The following is a 12,130-nucleotide window of genomic DNA, read 5'->3' as shown; positions in this document are numbered from 1 at the left end:
CAACAGCTGCACCAGATCATGGCGCCATAAACACTGAACATTTTTACCCAACTCCTGCAATACGGTCTGCAAAATAAGAACCGATTAAAATTCATCACATGCAAAACGGAAGAAACGTTTTAAACATTTGCCCATGATTCGGTAACCATGTGAGTTACCCGGTGATTAGACGATTACAACAATCTTTTCACACAGTCTAATGAGTTTTACTTAATAGAATAAACAGTTTTCTTAAAGTTCACTCCTTGACATGCAATGGAACCCTATCGCAGGGTAAGAGTATTTGTAGCTGACAATTGCTGTTCTGAGCTGCTCCTCTAATTATTTAAAGAGCAGCAGTTTCCGAAGTGTAGCGGTTATCACTTCCGTCTAAAGTACAACAGGCCCCGAATTCAATCATCTCTTGTAGGTAGAGATCCCTGGACCTCTCGCCTTTTTAAGTAGCGAAATCCCTTGAGCGAGAATCAGATCTCCAGACCAACCAGCCGCCGATCTTGGGCTCGAAGTTGCATTGGGTTTCCCTGCGCTGGCCCCACCTTCCCTCCTGTCAATACGTAACACTGAAGGGCTCCTTTAAAGCTCCCATCCGTTATTGCAACACGGTGGGCCTCAGGAAACTAAGAGCAAAAACATTGGCTGCTCTAGGTGAGGTTCGAACTCACAACCTCGGCATTTCCCCGAAGCTATACTGTTATATAAGTACCACGCGCTAACCAATTGCGCCACTAGAGCTGCGCTTGATGCGCATTAGTTATCCGTGCTCATTTACTTGCACATTTCAGGTTGTCTAATCGTGCGGGGGCGCAATGTTGTTTAATTGAGGTGCATTGGCTGGGTTTATATGAAAGAGTGAAGCAGGTGATTTCTCATGTGTTAGCGAGCTGGTGAATTTACCAACGGCTGCACCAGATCCTGGTGCCATAAACACTGAACATTTTTACCCAACTCCTGCAATGCGGTCTGCAAAATGAGAACCGATGAAAATTCATCACATGCAAAACGCAAGAAACGTTTTAAACTTTTGTCCATGATTCGGTAACCATGTGAGTTACCCGGTGATTAATGACGATTACAACAAACTTTTGACACAGTCTAATGAGTTTTACTTAATAGTATAAACAGTTTTCTTAAAGTTCACTCCTTGACATGCAATGGAACCCGTATCGCAGGGTAAGAGTATTTGCAGACGACAATTGCTGTTCTGAGCTGCTTCTCTAATTATTTAAGGAACAGCAGTTTCTGAAGTGTAGCGGTTATCACTTCCGTCTAAAGTACAACAGGTCCCTAATTCGATCATCTCTTGTAGGTAGAGATCAATAAAATGCATTAACAGCCGTGCGGTATTCTCCTTTTCTCTATACAGCTCTGTACACACTCAAACTGTACAGAAATACCGACAGTGTGAGATAACTTTACAGGATCCTGCAGCGCTGCCTCGGTCAATAGCAACAGTTCGGAGCTGCATTTCAGACCCGGCAACAAACCCATGAGTTTGTTTGCTGTTACCCAGCTCCCGGAGTGAGTGAGGCCGCGACAGCAGCGAACTTCAGGCTGCCTGTCCGGCCCCGCTCTCTCCAAGCGCCTACTGCCGGCGGAAAACAGCGATTGCAGCCTCAGAGAGTGTAAACTGCCCATCGCTGCGAAACAAAATGTCACTGAAGCAGAGGAGCGCAGAGATTTGCATCTGCAGCGTATAGGTGAGGATGTCGAGGTTGATATAGGTCGACTCGTTGTTGGAAACGCTGAAATTGAATCTTTCTCTGGCAGATGTTGCAGGTTTACCTATGAAAAGTGCCCTCGAGGTGCAATCGACAAATTTGGAGATGCCGTGTAGTGGAACAAGTTAAAGGATCAGCACAGTTAATGCCGAGAACAAATTAAACAGTAGCTCAAGCTGATGGACCTTGCACTGGTGAAAATCCTGGACGGAGATTTAGAGGAAGCGACAGTGGGAAGGGCTGTGCCTCGATTCCAACACTTCTCCAAGCACATTCCGGGCAAGTAATCGACAGCAAAAAGAGGGCTTGGAACCAGAATGGAACTGCGGGCCCACTTTTCAGACAAAATGCAATGGACAATACATGACAAATCCATTTGATTTTCCGTTTGATAACCAGTTGACTGGGCCTGTATTCCAGACAGAGTGACTCTTTAGTCTAGGGGTATGAATCTCGCTTTGGGAATTGTAGATTGACATTTGCGAATGGTTCCGCGTGAGGCCATTTTTAATGTCGACTTCTAATATTGGACTTGCGCTCAACAGTTGCTCGAATCCGCCTAAGAAATGATCGTTTAGAACCCAAATCATTCTCCATCAGTCTCCAGCGGCTTTGGAGGAAGGTCAGTGCAAACTACCATGTAAATATTGCGGCTTTAAAGACAAACAATTAAAGTATTTTTTTTAGCAAACAATCAATAGTGATGGTTGTAAGTATATTTGTGTGTGTCCATATTAGATACAAATGTATTGGTGAGTTGCTATTGTATTAGTTGTAAATGCTTTTGCACCTCTGATCGCTACAAATATGTTTAGATGTATCTGTATTATTTATAAATGTATTGAGTGGGGGAATTTATGCCAGTTATAAATGTATTTCTGAGCACTGTAAATGTTCACTCCGGCCCCATTCTACCTTCTCATTGCCCCCACGTGGGACACGGCAGACCATCTGTTACATTAGGATTCAACTTTTGCTTTTATTGATAATTAGAAAATGTGAGCTGTAGAAAGTAATAAATCTGCATCCATCAGACTCTCTGATACCTCTTGAGCGTCCCTTACTCTGTCTGATTGGCCCTGAGCATCCCTTACGCGCTCCAGAACCTCTTGAGCATCCCTTACTCTGTTTAGTACATCCGGAGTATCCCTTACCCTGTCTGGTACATCCGGTGCATCCCTTTCCCTATCTGATACAACCGGAGCTTCCCTTACAATGTCTGGTACATCGGGAGCGTACATTACCCTGTCTGTTAAATCCGGAGTGTCTCTTACCTTATCCGATACATCCGAAGCGTCCCTTACCCTGTCTGATGCATCCGGAGCGTCCCTTACCCTGTTTGATATATCCGGAGTGTCACTTACCCTGTCTGGTACAACAGGACCGTCCCTTACCCTGTTTGGTAAATCCGGCTCGTCCCTTAAACCGTCTGGTACATCCGGAGCGTCCCTTACTCTGTCTGGTAAATCCGGAGCGTCCCTTCAACTGTCTGGTACATCCGGAGCGTCCCTTACCCTGTCTTTTACATCCGGAGCGTCCCTCACTCTCCTTGATAACTACTGAGCGTCCGTTTTCATTTTTGGTAGCCAGTTTGTCAAAATTGCATATTTCACCCTTCATCCGCAGCTATGTAGCGCTTCCCATCGCTCACGCCCCTCAACTGTTTAGGGAAAAGCGGCAACTACCAGGTGAACAAACCCAATTTTTCAGTTAGCCTCCCCAGTGCACTTCATTTCCCGAGCAATTTTCTTGTACAATCAGGCTGCTTTGGTTCCAAATGCCGGCCCTGCTTTCGCAGAGCTTGTCTGTCGAGAGGTCCCGCAGGTCTAAGTATATCGACTGGTTTGAAAGCACCAACTCAGATTGGGGTGAATGGGACATGTGCCCCAGGAACAGCGGTGGTAGCAGAGCACACTTAGCGTTTTAAGTAGGTGAAAGTGAATGTTAGATTAAGGTAATACTGCAGGAAATTTACAATGAAATTGAAGGAGGAATGTAAAGGAAGGCTATTGATTGTGGAAGGATGAAAAATCTGTGCCGTGACTGGAATTCTGACCGAGATTGCTGCGGCCACAACGCAGAGTACTAACCACTATACGATCAGGCGCCACACATCAACTACTGAAGCTCTGCTCTGACTACAACAAAGTAACGCACGGCACTGCATAGAAAAGATAGATTTTTGGTGAAGAGGCCATAATCAGCACCGCCAGAAATTAGGACAGTGGTGGAATTCGACCCAGGCCCCGCAGGTATTGGAGCGTTCAACCAGAATGGGAACCAGTGCAGCTGCAGTTACATTAAAAAGAATTTTAGCCTTTTCACACGAGAAGAAACTTACCCCTAGAGATTCAATAAAACAAAGGCCCCGCTGCAAGTCGAACCCAGGATCTCCTGTTTACTAGACAGACGCTTTGATCAGCTAAGCCACGGGGCCAAATCCCGAAAAAAAATTCACCTCCACTCACTGACCTCTATCAGCTACCGGTCACTGTCTTCTGGAGTCTCAGTCCATTTTGTATTTCTCCAGCTCTCTTGTCTATTCCGCCATGTGTCCCATTGTTGTCTGTATCTCCCACTTAATTTATCTCAGTGTCAATCTGTGGGGTGATTCTGAATGATTACCTGAGTTTGTGTCTTATTATCTACATATATAAAAGGATCGATCTGTCTGTCTGTCTATCTGTCTGTCCTTCCGTCTGCCTGTCTGTCCGGCTACACACTCTAAAGTTATAGAGCCTACCTACACGTGCATCACATCAAAAGAAAGCTTATGATTCCAGAGCGGTCAGAAGTGTATTTACTTTTCGGCGAGACAAAAATTGCGCCCGCGGTATCCAAAAAACGTTCAAAATTCCGCTCATTATCCGCTCATTAGCATAGAGTGACATTAAGGTCGACCAATCGTACGGTCGAGCGACCCGACGGTCAACCAATCGCTGCATGGCGGGGGCAGGTTCGTTGCGCATGCGGACGGGCCCTGCCAGAGCCGAGTGGCAGGACGATTGACCAATCCTACGCTTCGGTGACATGACGGTCGGCCAATCGGTGCATGTGTGGGCTGACCTTATCGTTCTGAGATGAGGTGAGTGGCCGCCATCTTGATTCCAAACTGTTAATTTCTTTTTCCCACTTTCTGCGTGTTTCTTTTCACATCTACATTTCCAGCAAAAAAAAAGTTGCTTTAAAAACACAAATTATTTTTTTAAAAAGTTAATTAATTTGTAAATCTTTTCTCTAACCTCTATAATTTTCCTACCTTTCACCATTTTTCCAGGCCGCAAAGCCTGGGCCTCTGTTGCCCAGCCACGCCTGAGCTAGTCACCACCCGTCGCGATCAACAAAAGGCCCGCGATCGCCGCAATCTTTGTGAAGGCTGGAGGGGGCAGGCCTGAGCCAAGCGTCACCACTGCCACTGCCACCATCTTAGTAAAGGCGGACGGGGCGGGAGTCAGCGCATGCATCAACTTCTGCCCGGAGCGTGACTTGAGTCCGGCCGGGCCTCACGCGATAGGTTGTGCGGCGGCATCTCTCTCTCTGGTCTTGAAGCCGGCTCGGGCATGGGGAGGGGTTTGGGAGGGCGGAGCTCAGGAGGGCAGGGCTTGGGAGAGCTCGCGCGTGAGGCTCGGGGGAGCGGGGCTCGGGAGAGAGTGAGCGCGGGACTCGGGTGGGTGGGGCTCGGGAAAGCGCGAGCGCGGAGCTGGGGGGGGCGGGGCTCGGGAGAGGCCGAGTGTGGGGCTCGGAAGAGCGGGATCGCAGGGCTCGGGAGGCCGGTGCGCGGGACCGCGTGGCTCCGGAGGCCGGGGCTCGGGAGGGCGGGGATCGGGCTGAGCCATGTCAGTACGTGGGGTGGAATGGAGCTCCGCGGAGCCATCGCCGGCAGAGGGGAAAGGGTCTGCTGGCTCCCCCCCCTCCCTTTCTCCCCCCTCCCTTTCTCCCCTCCCCCTCCTTCCTCCCCACACACCCCCTCCCCTCCCCCCCCACACCCCCCTCCCCTCCCCCCCTCCCTCCCCCTCCCCTCCCCTGCCCCTCCTACCTCCCCCCTCCCCTCCCCTCCCCCTCCCCCTGGCCCCTCCCCTCCCCCTCCCCTCCCCTACCCCCTCCCCTCCCTCCCCTCCCCCTCCCCTTCCCCCCAATCGCTCTCTCTCTTCCCCCCAGTCGCTCTCTCTCTTCCCCCCAGTCGCTCTCTCTCTTCCCCCCAGTCGCTCTCTCTCTCTTCCCCCCAGTTGCTCTCTCTTCCCCCCAGTCGCTCTCTCTCTTCCCCCCGTCGCTCTCTCTTCCCCCCAGTCGCTCTCTCTCTTCCCCCCCAGTCAGTCTCTCTCTTCCGCCCCCCAGTCGCGCTCTCTCTTCCCCCCCCGCAGTCGCTCTCTCTCTCTCTCTTCCAACAACAACATGCCCTCAAAAAAGCCTCGGCACCGCCGGGCACTCCAGCTAATATATATATATCTAAGAGTATGTCTCTCTGTCTTTCTCTCTGTCTCTCTGTCTCTCTGTCTGTCCAGCTATACAATCAAAAGTTATAGAGCGTACCTACACAAATGTTATATCAAAAGAAAGCTTATCGCTAGTGGACTCTTGTGGTTGTGTTTACTTTTTAGTCACACAAATATTGTTTGGACAGTCTACAAAAAACATTAAAAATTACTCAAAAATCCACTCATTAGCGCTTGACCAATCCTACCTCTCATTAGCGTTGCGTGACGTGCTACTTGACCAATCCTGCAGTTCACTCACCTGATGCTTGACAAATCGGTGCGTCACAGGCGGGACCTAATGCTCCAATCTCCTTAAACTTTCCCGCCATTTTCTTCATCCCCACAGGGACACTACCAGCCAAATAAACCCCCACATTCTGACTCCGGCAGCGGCAGGTGAGTTTCCACGTAACGGGCGGTTCATCGGCAGCGGCCGACCGTCAACCGCGCCACCCGCAGGGGAGCTCCATCCCCACAGGAACCCCCACATTGTGGCTCCCAATCCCGCTGCAGCGGTCGCCCATCAGCCACGCAATCCATGAGGGAACTCAGCTCTGGTCCGTCTCGGCCCGACAGCCCGGCCGCGCCTCAAGCGCTAGGCCCCGGACGGCCGCTATCAGAATGGCACTGGGCCTCAGGCGCTAGACAGGGAGAGGGGAGGGAGGGGGATGTGAGGGAGGGAGAGGGAGGTGTGGGGGGAGGGGGAGGTGAGGGGCAGGGGGAGCGGAGGGAGGGATGCAGGGAGAGGACAGCACAAGGAGAGGGGGAGAGGGACAGAGAGGGGGGACACACAGGGGCACGGACACCGCGCACCCCAAAATTGCCCTGGCAACGCCGGGCTCCCCTGCTAGTATGAAATAAATGTGGGGATCAGACAATTCTTTCTCTGACACCGGGGAACTAACGAGACAACATTTATAACAAGATATTGTTTATTTTGGTGCAGCAAACACAATATTCCATCTTGAAAGATTCAGGTTCATTCCTGTGCAAAAGAAACTGTGAAACCAACGTGTTTCCAATAGGCTGCCTTTTAATTTGACGTCAAAAACACCACCATTGCAGCTCAAGGTGATTCATAACTAATGAACAGAGAAGTCAAGCAGTGAAAGGGTATTTGTAGAAAGGGTTGTGAGACTGTCGAATGCACTGGCCCAGCAAAGCAGCAGATATAAAACAAGGTCTAAAAACCGGCAGCATGTGGGAGGGAGGCAAGACAACCACAGGTAAGATTACCTTGGAATGCACTGGCCCCGAATCTGCTTTAAATCCCCCCACTGTACTGAAACACATTTAATGTCATATTCACACATTGATGCATTTGAGCAATATATGAGATTTAACGCTGTCTCTGATCTAAAATATCTGCTTTATGTATGTGAAATTATCATGGCCGAGATTAAATACGCATTGCAGGGTTAGTGGCTCTTTGCTGTAGGGGTGTGATTCTTGTTTTGGGAATTCACAACAATTAAAATGCAAGAGGCACCAGGTCCAAATCCCGGACGCGCTCCAAAATTTTAATAGAACCACTTTCCTCGGCCTGGAGACATTCCACAAGTCTTCAAATAATAACTGGCAGAAAATCAGCCTTTGTTCAGTACATCGCAAGAAAACGGCAATTTTATTCTTTAAAGCAGGAGTTCAGTCGCAGAAGTGCCGAATCTGTAAAATAAATATATAAGTCCGTTTGTATCCAGAAGCCTGCTCCACATTTTCCACATTGTCAATCTGGGAACACAGGCAGGACATGTGGTAAAGAGACTTTATTAAAGGTTGTTTCTACCGTTTGAAACAGAAATACTGAAATAAAAGGGATTTTTGGATGACTCCTTTTGTATAATAATGTTAGTTCGAGGTTGGTGAGACATTAACGTCTCAGGACTGTTAATCCAGTTGGAAGATACGTGGCCTGAAAATGTTACATTCCCCAAGTTAGACAATATTTTCTCTCCCTGTTTGGTAAAACTCTCCTAATTTTTCAGCCTAATATTTCACCCAGCTCTAATGGAAAGAAGATGGAATCGAGAGCTCCTTCCTCCTTCCTCCCTTGCTTCCCTCCTTGCTTCATTCACATCCTTCTTGTTCACGGTTTCCTGCTTCATTGGACAATGAGCCTGAATTTGTTGTTAACTCTGTGATCGACATCTTATCAGTTCCAGTCCTAACCTCGTCTTTTTGCAGATTTATTAAAATCTTTTTGATGGAAACTCTCCAACCTATAATAAAACCGCCCATTTAATGCCTGTGAGTTAAAACAGGCGTTTTCCTGGTGAGGGAACTATTAGAGGAACAGAACAACTCCTGCAACAATAGAAATAGATTCAGTGCCCAAATCTGCTGTTCGGGGCAATCCTCGAAGGGCTGAATGGCCTACTCCTGCTCCAATTTCTTATGTTCTTATGTTCTTACACCGCTTGAACGATAAACAGAAAAAGCAAATGAAGTGGGAGCTGGCAGAAAGGGTTAACTTTATCCTTTGGAAATGAATTTAATTTCAAACTGTTATCGATCTTAGACCAGTGCAGTTTTCTGATTTGTAACACGTCTGTACAATTTATTTCTGTTAAACTGTATTCCTGCCCCCGCTCTTCATAAAGAACAGAGGGTCCCGCGCCATGGGCATTCAAAAACATTTCAATTATGGCCAACCTCCTGTAATTGCTGGTTTCACCAACTAGTGCTCTTTCCATTTAACCTCTATTTGTTTCAATCGCACACTTCAAAGGAACTGTTAAGATTAAGACGAAGCACTTCCGATCCAACTGTACTGTAACAGCGGGCCACTTGTTCACATTTAAACCCTCATTGGCAGCTAGGTAGCGCTCCCTGTCACTCACGCACTACAACAGTTTTGGGAAAAGCACGAACCAGCATTAAAATAAATCCCAGTCCTTCAGTTAACAAGATTCTCCAAGGAAATTTCGTGAACAATCCGGCCGCTGTCCATCTGAAGTTCAGTCCTGCTTTCACAGTGATTATCTGTCGATCTGTCACACAGATCTAAATGTATCGACTGGTTGTACATTGGTGCGAATGGGACATGTGCCCCCATGAACCGCGGTGGTAGCAGAGAGAATTTAAGCACATGAAAGTGAATGCTAGATTAAGGTAATACCGCAGGCAAGTGACAATGAAATGGAAGGAGGGAAGTAAAGAATGGCTACTGATTGTGGAAGAGTTAAAACCTGGGAGAAGAGGTGGGTTTGAATTATGGGGCATCAAGCTCAGGCTTGTGAGAGCGCGGGGTTTTAAAGGAGTAAAAAGGTTTTCACCGCCAAAAAAACATAATTTTTCATGTCATAAAGATTGATTTTTCAGTCAGTTCCATTGGCAGGTGCCGCAGAGGACAGAAGATAAAAAGCGAGCTGTGACATGATTTAAGTTTGAACCGAGGTTACTGCGGCCACAATGCAGAGCACTAACGATGATATGATCAAAGATCACAGCGCCACACGTCAGCTTCGCGTATTTTTTCTGGCTACAGCATAGTTGCGCACGGCACGGATATTTTTGCTGTTAACTATGAATAAAATGCGACGTATGTTTGCAGCTGTTGATGTTTCTGTCCTGTTACTGTCATAAGAACATAGAAACATCACAAGGCCATTCAGGCCCTCGAGCCTGCTCCGCAATTCAATTAGATCATGGCAGATCTGTATCTGAACTCCATCTACTTGCAATGATTCCATAAACCTTCACATCCTCGCCGAACACAAATCTATCGATCTCATTTGGAAATTGTCAATTGAAGCCCAGCCTGAACAGCTGTTTCTGGAAGCGAGTTCCAGATTCCCACTACCCTTGTGTGAAGAACAGCTTCCTTATATCATCCCTGAACGTGGTAGCTCTAATTTTACCGTTCGGCCCCGTTGTGCTGGACCCTCCCAACAGAGCAAATAGATTCTCTCTCTCTTACACCTATTTGTTTGCAGCTCTAACGGAAGTTCATACCCCAGAACATTAATTGTCACTCAGATCCTGTCCTGCTAATTTGGATTTTGAGTTCATGCCTCTTTCCCTGATTGTTATTTGCGCCCTGTCTCTGCAATTGGGTTTGTTGCAGATTACTGGCAGCAGGCAGCAGAAGCAAGCGGGATATGGGTGCTGATAGGGAATGTTGCTTCTCATGGCTGTCTCACACCCCGCGGGAGCTGGCGGGGGTTTGAAAGCCTTCATGTGCAACACAGTTAGAATTGATGACGTGGTGTCTCAAAGTGCGACCCTATAATGGAAGAGCCTGTATATGGGGATATTTGAGACGCACACAGGATTTCGGGAACCTGTCTAACTCCAGATTATAAGACCGCCTGTTGGAATGACGCCCAGATCACGGCTACTTTTATACCAGATGTGCGTCTGAATAAATCTAAACCGCTCACAATAAACACTGTGAACTTTCAATATTTAGCGGACGAGTTTCTCCGAGCGATCAATTTGATCCTCTCATTAATTCGTTTCTACAAACTTTGGGAACAGACGGAAGTGGAAATGATTTACAGGGAAATCACGTAAACATATCTTCAAGTCTCCCAGTCACCCACAAAGAAGCTCAAACTCACGGATTCAGCATCCTCCGACGTAATCGGCTCTGTTGCGCAATGAATAGCGCGTTGAACTTCTCGTGTCAAGAGTTGGTAAAAGTTATTCAAAGGCTGTGGATTCGAGTGCCGCCAGAGTCGCTGTTCAGTCAGGTTTCGATGATGAACTTCTGAAGCAAAACCACTTTGATGTCCTTCAAGGACTGAGAATAGCCAATGAGGTCGTTTCGAATTGTGAACAATTAACATGTCAGCAATCTGCGCACTTTCTGCAACTGTAAAAAGACATCATTTGAACCTGAGAACCACTCCCATATCAATCAATGGAAACCCCCCAAGCGAGAATTCAAACCCGAGGACCAACGAGTCGCTGGCAATGAAGCCATAGCATTTCATTCAGACCGCTTCTGTCCGTCCAATATGGCTTTCCTATAAAATGTACAGCAATATCTGCGGTACACTAAACATTTCAAGTCAAAATATCATCCTCACTTCACCAGGTTCTGTTTGAAAGTTCGAATTTCACTTTACTTAATTACTTACTCTGCCGTCTCAGTCACTATTTCTTTCTTAACCGTTTCCTGCTGGTGTGGCAGGTTAGATCAGCCTTGGCAGTTCAAGGAAGCCTGAGACGTCTATCTGTGGAAAACACAGAGAGGCAAGATAGAGAGACGGAAACATTGAGAGATGGTGTCTACCGGTATGATTCTCGCACAGAAAAATCCACTGACTTAAATGCGAGAGACGAGGACCCAAATCGCGGATGAGCCCCGTTCTTTAGACGAAAATCCCCAAATCCCTCAGTTTGGCGACATTGCAGAAGATTTAAAATAATAACTGGCAAAAATTGTGCACCGAGCTTGTGTCCAGTACACGCAAGAAACCCGCGATTTTGTTATTAAAAGCAGGAATTCAGTCTCAGGTGTACAGAAACTGTATAATGTTAACCCGCTTGTTTACAGAAGCCTGCTCCACATTTTCCACACTGTCAATCTGGGAGCGCGAGGCGGACATATCTACAAGTCTGCCGCTCACCCACAAAGCAGCACAAACTCATGGATTCAGAAACAACTCATAGATGGAGAATGAAAGATAAACACAACCAGAGAAAACTGCAATACCTTTAGCTCAGGAAAAATACTTTGGCACAAAAGCAAAAGACTGCGGATGCTGGAAATCTGAAATAAAAACAGGAAATGCTGGAAATACTCAGCAGGTCAGTCAGCATCTGTGGAGAGAGAAAGGGAGTTAACGTTTCAGGTCAATGACCCTTCGTCGACCTGAAAAGTTACCTCTCTTAAAATTCCGTGGCTCAGTTGGTTAAAGTGCCTGTTCAGTAAACACGTGTTTCTGGCTTGCACTCCCAGCTTTGTTTTATAATTAGTGAAATTAAGCA

At 47.3% G+C, this 12,130-nt stretch overlaps 1 non-coding gene across 1 annotated transcript; it reads right to left on the bottom strand.

Annotated features, from left to right (window-relative positions):
* Nucleotides 1–637: 637 nt before the first annotated feature.
* trnai-uau (transfer RNA isoleucine (anticodon UAU)) lies at nucleotides 638–732 on the bottom strand. The gene is made up of 2 exons: nucleotides 695–732; nucleotides 638–673 (listed from the first exon to the last, which is right to left on the bottom strand). It is a non-coding gene; the product is annotated as a tRNA-Ile (tRNA).
* Between the last annotated feature and the right edge of the window lie 11,398 nt (nucleotides 733–12,130).

The sequence above is a fragment of the Somniosus microcephalus genome, unplaced genomic scaffold, assembly GCF_052327205.1.
Source record: "Somniosus microcephalus isolate GS21.2 unplaced genomic scaffold, FLI_Smic_1.0 unresolved_chr1, whole genome shotgun sequence".
In the NCBI taxonomy this organism is placed as follows: domain Eukaryota; kingdom Metazoa; phylum Chordata; class Chondrichthyes; order Squaliformes; family Somniosidae; genus Somniosus; species Somniosus microcephalus.
Note: the sequence above shows the minus strand (reverse complement) of the source record. Positions and strands in the feature narration are given on the sequence as shown.